Here is a 14283-nt window from a genome sequence, read left to right on the forward strand (position 1 = left end):
AAACCAGAGTCTCACCCTTTCTTTTTCTTTTATATGATACGAAACTGTGAATGAAAATCCTTTTGTTTACAAAGAGAAATAAAAATGCATCACAATCAAATGTCACCTATGCTTTGAATATAGTAAGATTTAGGAACTCTCAAACTGCCTAATATACTGTAGCATCTTCCTGATAGAAGGCATTTCACAAATACTTTACTGAATGAGTAAATAAATGCATGAGGTTCCATTAACTGTGACCATATATTATTAAATGTAAAGAAATCCAGTTCACTTTCAGTATTTAGAATAGTTTGAATTATCTACCTATTCAATCTACTACTATATTGGAATGGTAGCAATGGTTTTACTGTTAGAATAGATTCTGGAATGGGGTGGTGGGAAGGAAATTGCATTTTCCCTTCCCTGGATGAATTAAAAACCTTACTTTTTAAAATTAATATTCTAATTAATTAAATAGTAGATATTTAACTACTCAAGGTCTCATTTTTAAATCCATGGTGGAAACTGGCAGAACAATCTGTACATAGTAAGGACTCAGCAAATATTTGTTTAATTTAATTAGATTTTTCAAAAGGACCTGCCTTGATTAAACTTAGTACAAAAACTACATATATTTGTTTCATTTCAGGAAACCCAGGAAGGCCCAATTACTGCAAATCATTTTCATATGGAGACCAATAATATCTGAGATTCTGCCTCAGAACATTGCTTATTTACTCATCAAATGTGGATGAAATATTTATTATGTGCAAGCCACTCTGCTAGGTGTGGTGAATGCAAAGAACAATAGTCTAGAGTCTGGTGCAGAGAGCCAAGACTGTAAATAATAATCACCTATCTTGTTGTCTATATTTAGTTTTTGACAAGTGATTTTTATCTGTATTTTGTTAGTGTGTTCCTCTCCACATCTTCCTCCTTCTCTTAGTTCTTTTTTTTCCCACCCTTATTGTTCTTAGTATTGTTTATTCTGGAAAGACAAACAGTTCTGAAGAGTTGGAAGAGGCATCAGAGAGGAGGGTGGGCTTGCAGTTTATTGAAATTCGAACAGCCTTTTCCAAATGTTTTCTCAGTCTCCTGTGTTCTAAGGTAGTAAGAAGGTCCCCTGGGGCTCTGGGAAATCTAATATATTTCTGTTTTAGTATGGTATGGTGTGTGTGTGTGTGTGTGTGTGTGTGTGTGTGTGTGTAGATGCATGTGCGTGCATCTGTGTGTTTGTCCACACGGGCCCACATAGAAGATCTTTTTTTCCTTTCCAGCTGTCCAAGATCAGAAGCTTTAGGGTTGTGTATTACCCATATTTTATTCTCTATGCTGTTACTCCTAATGCAAAGACAGCTTTTCTATATATTTCCTCTTTCAGTTCCATCTTCCTGGACACTTGTTCGAAACAAAGCTCCTACTGACCATCGCCCACTGGAACCTTGCTGTTTTAACAAGGAGGCCATTTTTTGCCCCCAGAGGATGAACTCAAGGCTGAGTACGCTGCCTGGATTTTGGAGAGATATTGTCCAAACTTTCAATGCTTTGGTCTAATTTTTGTTTATATTTTAAATTAAGTTTACTTATGTATTTTGAGAGAAAGAGTGAGACAGCAAGCTCACACAGTGGGGGGAGGGGCAGAGGGAGAAAAAGAGAGACTGTCAAGCGGGCTCTGTGCTGGAACCCACAAACCGGGAGTTCATGACCTGAGCCAAAACCAAGAGTGAGTCATTTAACTGAGCCACGCAGGCGCCCTCCTTGGACTAATTTTCATTGCAGTTTGGAGCTTTTCTTTATTTGTTTTCATCCAGGGGTATGGACTTTCATTACTGTTTATTGAAAATGAAGTGGTCTTTTGGCTGTTTTCTTTGTTATTTTTGGATAGTTTCTAAGAAGGAGAGGGGCAAAGAACCTTTTGCTCTGCCTTCTCTTCCTAAAATTCTCTTAGAAGGCTTAAAATATAGTTGTGATAAGGGGCACCTGGCTGGCTCATTTGGTAGAACATGTGACTCTTGGTCTTGGGCTTGTGAGTTCGAACCCCATGTTAGGTGTAGAGATGACTTAAAATGAACAAATAAAAACTTAAACAAAGTAGTTGTGATGAGACTGAGGGAGAAAAAACTGGAATTGTTTTAAAAATTGTTAGCGATAGAATATTAGAGTTTAAGATTTAAGAGGTGAAGTTTTAGATGGTGACAAATTCAAATATACTTATTGTATCAGAGGTAGAGTGGAGATGAAAAACAATGGAGATGAAAAGGTAAGGAAATTGTCAAGCTGGGGCATTGATTTCATCTTCCGTATGAGAGTTGAAGAATAATTCCAGTAATTGGGGTTCAAGAGGCTGTGCATTATATAATGAAGTTCTTAGAGAATGTGTGTGACTTGAAAACTATGGGACAGGAAATGAGTAAAAGTGCAAACATTGTATGCTGTGTTTAAGAGAGAAGCTACATCCTATGACAGTTTGAGAGAAAAATCACATAACAGATGTAGTAAGCAAGGACAGGCTTAGGGTGGCAATGTCTGCATGCATCAGCAAGAGCCGGCTGGAAGCTGGGAGGATGACATATTGCTGGAGGTGTATCTCTGTTAAAAGAAATGGCTTCTGCTTTTCCATCAGTCACAGGAGCATCAGCAGTGTCTGGGCTTCTGCCTTTCCGGGCATTTTTCATGATACAAAGAAACTGCTAAAATCTGTTGGGGGGAATTTCCGATTTCATTAAATCTTCACAGTTATATTTTTGCTGCTTCCTAAGTAATTACAGAGTAAGAAAAAAATATGATTAGAAACTAATTGTGGCCGCTGCTTCTTTCTAATGGAATTGCTGAGGTTATCTCTGGGGTAGATAGTTCTTTTGCTGATGAAAAGACACGAAGATAGACTCTTACCACATTTTTACTTAGAAATGTGATGCTATGCATGTGGTTTGGATTCAGTAGGCGAGAGAAAGACAGACATGAACTGTTGACAATATAAATGAGAGGAATTTTGACCTACTGGGAGTGAACAAGAAGAGGTCATTTAAGAGACAAGTTGAACTAAAAGGGATGAAAACCTCAAAAAGTGATGGGAAGCAGGGGATTTATGGTTAGTTATGGACAATGATGAATATTTCTGCAGCAGAGTAGTGATAACAAATGTCTAGAAATGGCGATGTCTTCCACTGTATGTAGTGTTTCATTTCCATTCCATACATCCCCATCCATTACTGCCAAGTTTCTATGGAAAGTTTTTTGTGTAGCACAGCCCTGTGTTATTTATAATTTGAAGATTACAGGCTAGTACTGGGTTTGGTCAGGACTGGATAAGGTTCTGTGTGGCAGAAAACTTGAAAGAAGATAGCTGAAATATGATGGGAAATTTGTTTACTTCACACATAAAGAATTCTAGAGGAAGGCGGTCTAAGCAGGTGTGTGGACTCCATGGTCATCAGGGACCTGTGCTCCTACATGTCTATCCTGCTACCCTGAGGGTATAGCCCTTATCCTTGCACTTGGATGCAGTTGCTACAGCAGCACATCGAATCTGCATTATTACTGCATTCCAGAGGCAGTATGGAGAAAGGGAGGAAGAAGAGCATATTTCCTTTTTCCTTAAAGATTTCTGGAAGTTCCACATAACACCTTTATTTACACAGAAATTTCTACAGATTTTACTTACCAGTACTTAGAGACAAGGAAGGCTGGGAAACCAAAACTTTCAGCAGTTTTTCTAGCTAAAAATGAATATTCTTTTATTTTGAGAGACAAGATGAGAATGTGTGGTTGGAAGGCAAGGAGGTGTTTCTGCTACAGAAAGATGAAATCCAGCAGGAAGGGGCAAGTGGGTCATCTGGGAACCATTGCTGGATGACTCAGTCCACAGTGGAGAACCAAACCATAAAGTGGACTGGCTCAGAAAAGAAACAGAACAATAAAACATGTTTATTGCAGCATTATTTACAACAGCCAATATATAGAAACAACCCAAGTGTTCATTGATAGGTGAATGGAGAAAGAAGATGTGATACACACACACACACACACACACACACACACACACACACACACACTAGAATATTACCCAGTCATTAAAAAAAATGAGATCTTGCCATTTGCAATAGCATAGATGGACCTAGATATTATAATAAATGAAGTAAGTCAGACAGAGAAAGACAAATACCATGATTTCACTTAAATGTGAAATCTAAAAAAAACAAAGCAAATAAACAAACAAAAAGCAGAAACAAACCATAAATACAGAGAACAAACTGATGGTTGCCAGAAGAGAGGGGAGTGGGGAGATGAGTAAAATGGGTGCAGGGGAGTGGGAGAGATAAACTTCCAGTTATGGAATGAATATGTCACAGGGACAAAAAGCTCAATGTAGGGAATCTAGTTAATAGTATTGTAGTTGTGTTGTGTGGTGACAGATGGTAGCAACATTTATGAACATAGCGTATTGTAGAGACTTGTTGAATCACTATGTTGTACACATGGAACCGATTTAACATTGTGTGCCAACTATACTTTGGTAAAAAAGGAAGTATTAGCTCCACATAATTATGCTATAGAGTATCATGGATTTTTATGTTCTTCCTCAAAAAATCAATGTGTTCTCTCATTTCTTTTGCTATAAAACCGGTTTAAGTATTTTTCTCAGTGTGATAACAGCTGATCAAATTTTCATTGAAAAAGTTTAGGCTAAAACAAGAAGCGTTGCCAAATCTCACATTTTCAGGATTGACTTAAGCAATTTCCTGGTATGAGTCAAGGTTCAGTCAGAAAAATAAATGATGATGGTGTTTCAGAAAGGAATAAATTTAATACAGTGAACTAGTGACTTAAAAATACATAGTGGGGCACCTGGGTGGCTCAGGCATTTGAGCATCTAGCTATTGATTTTGGCTTAGGTCATGATCTCATGGTCGTAAGATCAAGCCCTGCTTTGGACTGTGTGCTGACAGCGTGGAGCCTGTTTAGGATTCCCTCTTTCTCCCTCTCTGCCCCTCCATTGCTCTCACTGTCTCAGTCTCTCTCTCTCTGAAAAAAAAAATGTAGGAGGGCTTGGAGGAGCAGTGATTATGGGAAACACTCACTTACTCAGTTTTATCACTAACCATGAAAGGATTAGGAAGGTCCAGGAATCACAGGGATCTCCCACTAATGATCTCAGCTCACCACTGCACCAGATAAATCACTTACCAAGGCTCTGAAGAAGCTACAAAGAATCACTTCCATTGGAGCCCATGAAGTCTCCTTACTGGACAAAAAATAATGATTTCTACTTCTTTCAAACTTTGTGACCTCTGCTTAGTAAACTCTAACCCAGAAATCTGATTTCAGGGGATTCTTGGAAATGCATTTTCCTAGACCTCCAGTCACTTTGATACGAGGAAAGCAAGAAAAAAAATAAAGGTGCACATTGGTTGTTCTCAAAAAATAATATGCAATACAGTCACTCCTTTGACTATTAGGCATCCATATAGACCCTACTACATATATTTAAATTTTAAAACAACAATAAAAATAACCTCCTTAAAAAAATCTCATTGCATATTAACATAAATAATATATTTTAATGAAATAACTGTATTTCCCAGGTAAAAATTTAGTGGAAAGAGTGGCAGTGTTTTACATTTTGCAAATCTCTCTAATACTGGCCTAATAGAGGACAGTTGGGTTGTCATATCCATTTCTGCATTCTATCATTTGTAATGTGTTGCTCTGGTTGAAGAAAATGAAGAAAATACAGGTCTGCACATATATAGGTAGCTGAAAAGGGAGGAGACTTTATAAATAATTTTGAATAGTTTTCTTTGAGACTATACCTAAACTCAGTAAGGAGTAATTACTTCAAGGTTAACTGTAATGTGGAATCTGAAACTATATCAATAAACTTTTCATTACATTGAGATCCATTGGTGTACCCATTGGTCTATTATGTAACTTAAATGCAGTTTTTACCCATGCATGATTCTGTAATGATGCATGGGGCATTTGGAAAATATTATGAATTGTGCAGATCTTCCAAATGTGGATGAATTTCATTATACTATGTCATGAAATTTCACTGATACTACTCCCAAATTCATCAGAAAAGTCTGTATATTGGAAAGTTGGCAAGCTAATTGAAGCTTTCGCTTGAAGCTTAAACTGTGTTATTGGCAATGAATACCGTCAGTTGTTTTATGTGACAGGCTCACTTTGACCATTTTTGAGGAAATGTTAGCCATATATCCAAGTTTAAGTATTGATGTTAGATTTCCAGTTACTCTTTTCAGAAGAAGTGATGTTTCCTGAACATGGTATAGTTCAGCTCAGAACTCAAACAGTGGCACAAATGTTTTCCTCATGACAACCATCATACTTTGCTGTACAACAGAAATGCTTTATGTGTACTTCCCATTTGGTCTCACAGAGTATTATGTACTCAGAAGTTTAGATTTAATAATAATAATTTTTTGTGCTTCTGTGAGGATATTTTTAAATGAAAGTGGATGTATTGGCATTGAACAAAATGACCATTATACAGCTTGGTACCACTGCCTTGATTCCTTCTAAATTGCCAGCTGTTAGATCCCTCACTGTTCTGCACACTCAGTACAAAGGTCAACACAGTGAAAATGGTAAATAAGCTCTTAGTCTTGTTATTGAAATGGCTGTGACCTCGATTGGACCCACTGAAAGGGTCTTGGGGACCCTTAGGGTCTGCAGACCACATATTGAAAACGGCTAAAGCATTCAATGATACGTTTGACATAACCAGCACCTAATCACATTTTAGTGCTCAGTTCAATTTTTGAGATCCTTGAAAGTTGATAGTTTTGTATTCTTAATCTCAAAAAAATAGCTTATTGGACAAAATTGTATTTTGATGGTTAAAAATGTCCATTAAGTGATTGAATGCCTAATTTTATCCCTTTCCTGAAAATCCATTTCCACGGTGAATATAATTCATAGAGCAACAGACAGAAGACCGCACTCTCTGAGCTCCATTTGGTGAAAGATAATGGGATCAGACAAAAATAAAAGTTGTCATTTAATATACTATTTATAATGATATCTTAATGTTTATCAAATTTTCTTCATTGATTTCTGAATTCTTATTCCTTTAAAAAAAGTGTTTCAATTATTTATTGAAAGAGTTAGACCTCATTATCTGGTGAGATAGATTATTTTTGTGCAGTGAGTATATCTTACATAGAGTAGGAATTGGATTTTTTAAAAAATTTTATTTATCTGTTTTGAGAGAAAGGGAGACAGAGAAAGAGAGAGAGAGAGAGACAGAGACAGAGAGAAAGAACACAGAGGAGGGGCAGAGAAAGAATCCCAAGCAGCCTTTGCACTGTCAGCACAGGCCTGATGTGGAGCCATGAGACCATGACTTGAACCAAAACTAAGAGTCCAACACTTAACTGACTGAGCCACTCAGGCACTCCATGACTTTTTTCCTAAATAGTCTCCTGTGTTTCTCCCTTACTAGCCACAGGGAAGGATTTTACTGGGGTGCCCAGGAAGATCTCTTTTAGCAAATTTGTTCACCTTTTCTTCTTTCCTGGAAAGTCCATTGGCTATTCATTCTTTGAAGCTGCCAGCTTCCTTCTGACCCTCCAGTTTCTCCTCAGGTGTGTTTGCAGAGCACTCAAATCTCTCTTGTTCTCTTCTGCTTGTAGAAAATAAGCCTACAGACCCTTATTTATTTTTATATATTAACTAAAACTCAATATGGAAGATATTAAGAATTGAAAAGTCAATTCAATCATCCCGTCTTCCTTCTGTCTTATTTGAGCTGAATTGTTTCCGTTACATATGTTCTATCACCTGGGTTCTACCACTATTTCTCCACAGTAAGCCCAACTGGTATTCACTGCCTTTACCCTTCATTTTAGATTTTTCCGGTTCAGGTCTTGAACATTTTTTAAATCACATATTTAATTATCTTCCATTTTTTCCATCTGCTATGAACTGTATTGTGTCCCCCTCCCACCTGATCCCCCTAAAATCCATATTTTGAAGCCTTAACTCCCAATGTGATGGTATTTGGAGGTGGGGCATTTGGAAGGTAATGAGGTTTAGATGGAGTCGTAAGGGTGGGGCCCCATGATGGGATTACTATCCTTATGAAGAGATACCAGAGAACTTGCTCTCTCTCCACAATGTGAAGACACAGAGAGAGAGTGGCCAGCTGTCAGCCATCCAGAAAGAGAGCTTTCACCAAAATCTTCTCATGCTGGCACCCTAATCTCAGATTTCCAACCTATAGAACAGTGAAAAGATAAATTTCTGTTGGGTCAAACCAGGCTATGACATTTTGTTATGGCAGCCTGAGCTGACTGAAACACCATCTACCTGGAAAAATTTCTATCTGAGATCAGTTCAACTGCCTACTTTTTCCATGTCCACACTTGATGGAGCTGTTGAGCAAACTGAGATTTCTAAAGGACTGGTAACACAATTTATTTCTCCTTATTTTAGCACTCTCCAGCAGCCCTCTAGTCAGAACAGGAGAAGTTCGTGGCAATTGTGATCCTTTTTTAGTCATTTCAAACTTTTGTCTCCACCTCCCCCCTTCCTCCTCCCCCCTCCCCCCTCCCCGCCCTTACTCACACAGAAGAGAATTGCTTCTTCTACTTTACTGGAGGGACTGCAAAGAAACACATAATATGGAGATTCTGGATCATGTCTTTGACTCTGACACTTGCTGGTTATGTGATGCCGGACAAACTGTCTTCTCTGAGGCATTGTTTTTGTACCTGCAAACTGGGAGGATATTATCAATGTCACAGGAAATTCTGAGTGTTAGATGACCTCTGACCACCCTGGTTGAGATATAAAATATAATCAATAAATATTGATTACTATATTTGTTCATGTTAAGAAATGGAAACCACTTTGCTGGAATTCTCTCAGCTTCTTGCCACTGCACCTTTAAAATTGTTCATATTTTTGTTTATTCTTTCCTTCCATTACAGTGTAATAAGTCCTTCCTCAAACTCATTCCTCAGCTGCACTCTGCCTTCATGAGGTCCTTGCTCTATTAGTTATACTTACTTATCTCCTCTAACTTCATATTCTTCCTCCATGCTGCATATTTCCCATTAACCTTTAGACCTAGACAGATTTCTCTCATATTTTAAGATAAAGCTATTGCTTTGTCTCTCATTATTGTGCCTTCTCTCTTTCTTCAAACCATTCACTTTCCTGCATGTGGCTAATGGCTCACAACTCAAGATTCATCTAGAAATCCTTCCATAATTCCTGCAATCTGGTTTAGATGCCTTTTTTTTTTTTTTTTTTTTTATGTCATCCTTTAGCAAACTGCTCCTCCCTGTCAAACAAAGCACATGTCACGTTGGAATTGCCTCATTGCTTCTCTGTGTCTCCAAAATACTGCAAGCTCTCTCAGGGCAGGAAACCTATATTTATCCTATTTATTACCGTGTCTTTGATACTGTGCACAGTGCTTGGGATATAGTAGGTATTCAATGACCATTTCTTCACTGAATAAAGAGAAATAGACATAAAGCTTAAGGAAAAATAACAAGAAAAGCTGAAAGTGTTAGAGATATTTTAAAATTGTTGTCTCGACTACTTACTGGCTTACATATTATCCTGAGGCTCTGTTACAATTTGTAAGATATATTTAGAAAGTTAACAAAGTAGAGATTTGATGCTACAGAGGCTTAATGTTAATCCTTGTGTAAAATATAATTTAAGAGTAATTAAATGGTCAGTGCACTTTTGAACTTGCTGAATTGCTTCTCCATTTTTTTGTCTGTAGTTAGACTTAATTCCTCTCAAGGGTAATAATGGTAAAAGGCCAGAAATTTGTGTAAAGGCTTTACTTTTCTTTTTTTTATTGACACTACTATTCTTGAAATCCTCATATTCTGAATGGAACCAACTTTACTTAAAAGGGAATTTGGTATGTTCTGAGCATGGCACAGAATATATTGATGGTGTTATAAATCTTAGACCATTGAACGACACAATAGTCTCCTAAATGAGACACCAGTCACTCCCACTCCTTTTGTTTTATCATAAAGACTGGAAGGGCTACCAACAGGAAGCATCCTGGAGAACGCAGTGTACTAGTTTGGCTCATAAGATTTTATGAAAGCTGTGCTCTCTGAGTTAAATTATATTGCCTGACTCCGAGGACACAGAGGATGTCCGATAGCCAATAAAATATTTTAACATTCTTTCAGTCATGGTGACTGCTTCCTTTTTTGAAATTACGCCAGTCACAAAAGGCCATGATGACTACAATAAAAAAAGGGGTGGGGTTGACAGGTGTGTGTAGCCACAAACGGAGAGCTCTCTCTGCCTTTATTCCTGGGGCTGGACCTTAATTATTAAGACTTTTCCAACATTTAATCATTAATAACCTCAAAGTCAAGGAAAAGCCCTCTTCTAATGCCTTTCTAGACGTTAGAAAGAAAACACAGAAATGCTATATAGCTTGATCAGTACCCATAAAATGCTTTCTTGTTCAAGTGGGTAACTTATAATTCAGTGATCCACATCTCATCCCAATCTCCACTCCTACCAGATACTCTGATAATACCACCGTCCATTCTCCGGGGCCACATGTCCTTTCTCCCTGTCCTCTTGAGAAAGACTGAAGGAAAAGAGACACGTGATGCCTGTTATTGTGTTGCATGTGAAAGCTGCAAAGAAAAAAAGCAAAACGAACAAACCAAACAATCAAAAGGCTGGCCTGATGGCCACCTTCTTACGGCATTTCCTCACAGTTCTTCAGCCAGACTTGAAAATAAAATCAGAGGAAGATTGATAGTTCTTTTTTATTTAGTACAATATTTGAAATAAGGACATATTATAGCACTTCTTTATTTTTTTTTAATGCTTATTTTTGAGAAAGAGAGAGAACAAGTAAGGGAGGGGCAGAGAGAGAAGGAGACAGAGGATCCAAAGTGGGCTCTTCACTGACTGCAGACAGCCTGATGCAGGGCTTCAACTCACAAGCTGTGAGATCATCACCCAAGCTGAAGTCGGACACTTAACCGACTAAGCCACCCAGGCGCCTCTCTTTAATACTTTTTCTAAACTGAACACTTCTGTGGATCAAATTAAGGGTTAAGCAGGGTTCCCAATTTGCAACCCATGGACTTGGATATAAATGCATGCCTTGCTGGGAACATCAGTTTTTGTATATGTGAGCAAGTGTGGTTTTCTTAGGCGATTTTATCAGATTGCACAGGGAATTGAAGATCTGGAAAGGATTAAGAATTGCATATCTCTGTATATAGAAATATATAGATATAGCTATAGATAAAAATATAGATATATCTTACCAACTATATTTATAATGTAAGTATATATGTGCATCTATATATGTGTGAATACATATAAATACATACAAACATATACATGCTTACAATATTTACACATATGCATATAATATACACCAACACTTAAAGTTATTGACATTTAGAAATGATCAAAGGTTTTACAAAAAGAAGATGCTGAATATATTGAACATTTCATTCTAAGGAAACATAGATCATAACAGAGGTCACTAGGGTGATAAATTGCTTAGGGAAAGAAAAAGAGATACAGAGATGTTTTGTAGTAAAGTCGAAACACATGAAAGAATGAATAACATCAAGATCCTTTGTATAATTTAATTTTTCTTTTCATTTTCTTGATTTTCCTCCTTGGTTTGCTTTTCCCAAAATGACTATCAGTAAATGGTTATGTCAATGTTAACAAGAGATGCACTAAGCATAATTAATTTCATTAATGTCTTCTCATCACTCATCATGGGCACATATATTACCTTAGAACTAAGTCAGAACTAAAACAGCTCCAATGTAATGCGATTCGAGATTTAATGCTTTCCGCGCTTCATAGGTACATAGACAAAACGCTTAGATTATATTCTCTGTTAGAAGGGGCAGAGAAAATCTAGCATTTTCATCATGAAAACTTTAGTGATGGGTTCCACAAACACGGTTTTGAGGACCTAAACTGTGGCACTGGAGTTCTCTAACTCTTTTACAGATGGCTCCAATTCCTTTTGGCCACGATTTGGATTTAGTCGGGCAAAGTCAGCATTGCACAATGCAGAGAAAATGTACTTTAAAAGAATCTCTAAGCACAGTTTTGTTCACAGTCAGTGATGCACTTTAGCCAGCAAGTGTTTAACTTCTAACTTAATAAAATTACCAAAATGTGGATCTTAAAATAGAGAGGTATTTAAGAAATGTCTCTTTGGGGAGTGATTGCTATCAACGGCATGTAAAGCACAATTGGAGATTGCAATCGTACTTACTGTAAAAGAGCATCTGCTCCTGGGCCTATTAATCCTCTTGCTTATAAAAACTATCCAGGCCTGAGTGCACACGTGGAGGGGAGGGAGGCAGAGCCCGCTCGCTGCTGGGAGCCTCAGGTGGGGAGGAGGCCAGGGGCAGTGAGAGTGTCTCTGAAAGCTACTTTAGGGCACTAATGTCCAGCATCTGTTTGCTAATACTGTTTTATCACTCTGCTAGGCCATATCCAGTTTATTCAATCTAACATAGACAATGAACATGAAATCTTTAGGGTAGCTAAGGACATTTCCTAATGAATATAAGAACCTTAGAAAGGGAAATGATGATAATGGATGCAACAGTGCTCTTTGAATCACTAGACCAAGTAAATTGGACATGACATAATAGCTTCTTGTTCTTGCCAGAGACTCACTCTGGCTCCTCAGAGAGGAATTCAGTCATTTCTGTTTCGGTCAACTCTTTATCAGCTGTTTGAATCATTTGATGAATAGCTCCAGTGAATATCCTAGGGCCTGGAATTTTTATGAATAGCATAGGGTGCTTGTCTATGTAATAGAAGAATTTCTTCAAAAAAATTTTTTTACATTTATTTATTTTTGAGAAACAGAGTGAGACAAAGTGTGTGTGGGGGGCAGGGGCAGAGAGAGAAGGAGACCCAGAATCTGAAGCAGGCTCCAGGCTCTGAGCTGTCAGCACAGAACCTGATGCGGGGCTCGAACCCACGAACTGTGAGATCATGACCTGAGCCGAAGTTGGAAGCTCGACTGACTGAGCCACCCAGGTGCCCCTGTAATGGAAGAATTTCTAATGTTTTGGCTAAACATATTTTCCTTGCCAAATCTCATGTCCAGAGTTAAGTGTAATGAAGTGATGGGCCCAATTGGATTCTTTTGATAGTTGCCTTCATTTTCACCTTTATATTTTCAGTAGAATAATACCAATGAAAGCACAGTGGGGCTAAAGCACACCACCAGTTTCTACTAAAATTGGTCCTTTTTTTTTTTTAAGTAATCTCTATGCCCAACATGGGGCTTGAACTCACAACCCTGAGATCAAGAGTCATATGCTCTACACGCTGAGACAGACAGATGCCCCAAATGAATTCCTTTTTTAAAGTAGGTGATGCTGTTTAAAAATTGATATTCAACCTTGTAGAGTTTAAATTTTGCATTTAATTAATAACAATAATTAATAACTAGTTTTCATATGATGTTTATTTTCAGCTGAAGTTCTAAATGTTTTACATCTAATAATTCATTTAATTTTCACAAAAATTCTATGACGTAAAGACAACTAATATCTCTGTTTTACAGATTTGAACCAATGCCCCAGAATCTATCTATGCTCTTCAGCACTATGCTGTAATACCTCTCAAAAATTTATAATATGAATTAGGATTATTTAGTGTTGCTGATCAACTATGTGGTAACATAGAGGAAAAATTTAAAAATGCTTGTTTCTGGGAGCCTGGGTGGCTCAATCGGTTAACATCTGACTTTGGCTCAAGTCGTGATCTCACGGTTCCTGAGATCGAGTCCCATATCGGGTGAGCTCCAACCCTGCTTCAGGTGAGCAAGAGCCCCGCTTCCAGTAAAAATAGAAAAAACCCCAGGAGCCCCATTTTGGGTGAGCCCTGCTTTTCTCTTTCTCTCTCCTCCCCCCCTCCCCCCCCCCCCGCCGCTTTCTGCCCCTCGTGGGATTCCTCTCCCTCTCTCTCTGCCCTTTGCTCACTTGTGCCCCCCCTCAAAAAAAAAAAAACTAAAAAAAAAAGAAAAAATGTGTAATTACTAAAAACAGCAATTGGTATTGAAATCTATTGATATTTAACTCTATTATTGATTATGCTTAATTAAACATGTTTAATGCACTTGACCTTATGGTTTCTTGAGGCTATGAGGACTATAGAGATGTGCTCGGTTATGCTAAGTAAAGAGGCTTTTGATTAAGAAAGAATAGGAAGGGGCATCTAAGCATCCTATTCTTGGTTTCAGCTCAGGTCAAGAGTTTTTGTGAGTTCAAGCTC

At 37.8% G+C, this 14283-nt stretch overlaps 1 long non-coding RNA gene across 1 annotated transcript in view; it reads right to left on the bottom strand.

Annotated features, from left to right (window-relative positions):
- LOC107180427 overlaps positions 1 to 8601 on the bottom strand; it is a 32045-nt gene extending 23444 nt beyond the window's left edge. The window contains exon 1 of the long non-coding RNA XR_001511213.1: positions 8575 to 8601. This is a non-coding gene — a long non-coding RNA (uncharacterized LOC107180427). The remainder of the gene's footprint in view (positions 1 to 8574) is intronic.
- Between the last annotated feature and the right edge of the window lie 5682 nt (positions 8602 to 14283).

The sequence above is a fragment of the Panthera tigris genome, chromosome F3 (genome assembly GCF_018350195.1).
Source record: "Panthera tigris isolate Pti1 chromosome F3, P.tigris_Pti1_mat1.1, whole genome shotgun sequence".
NCBI lineage: Eukaryota > Metazoa > Chordata > Mammalia > Carnivora > Felidae > Panthera > Panthera tigris.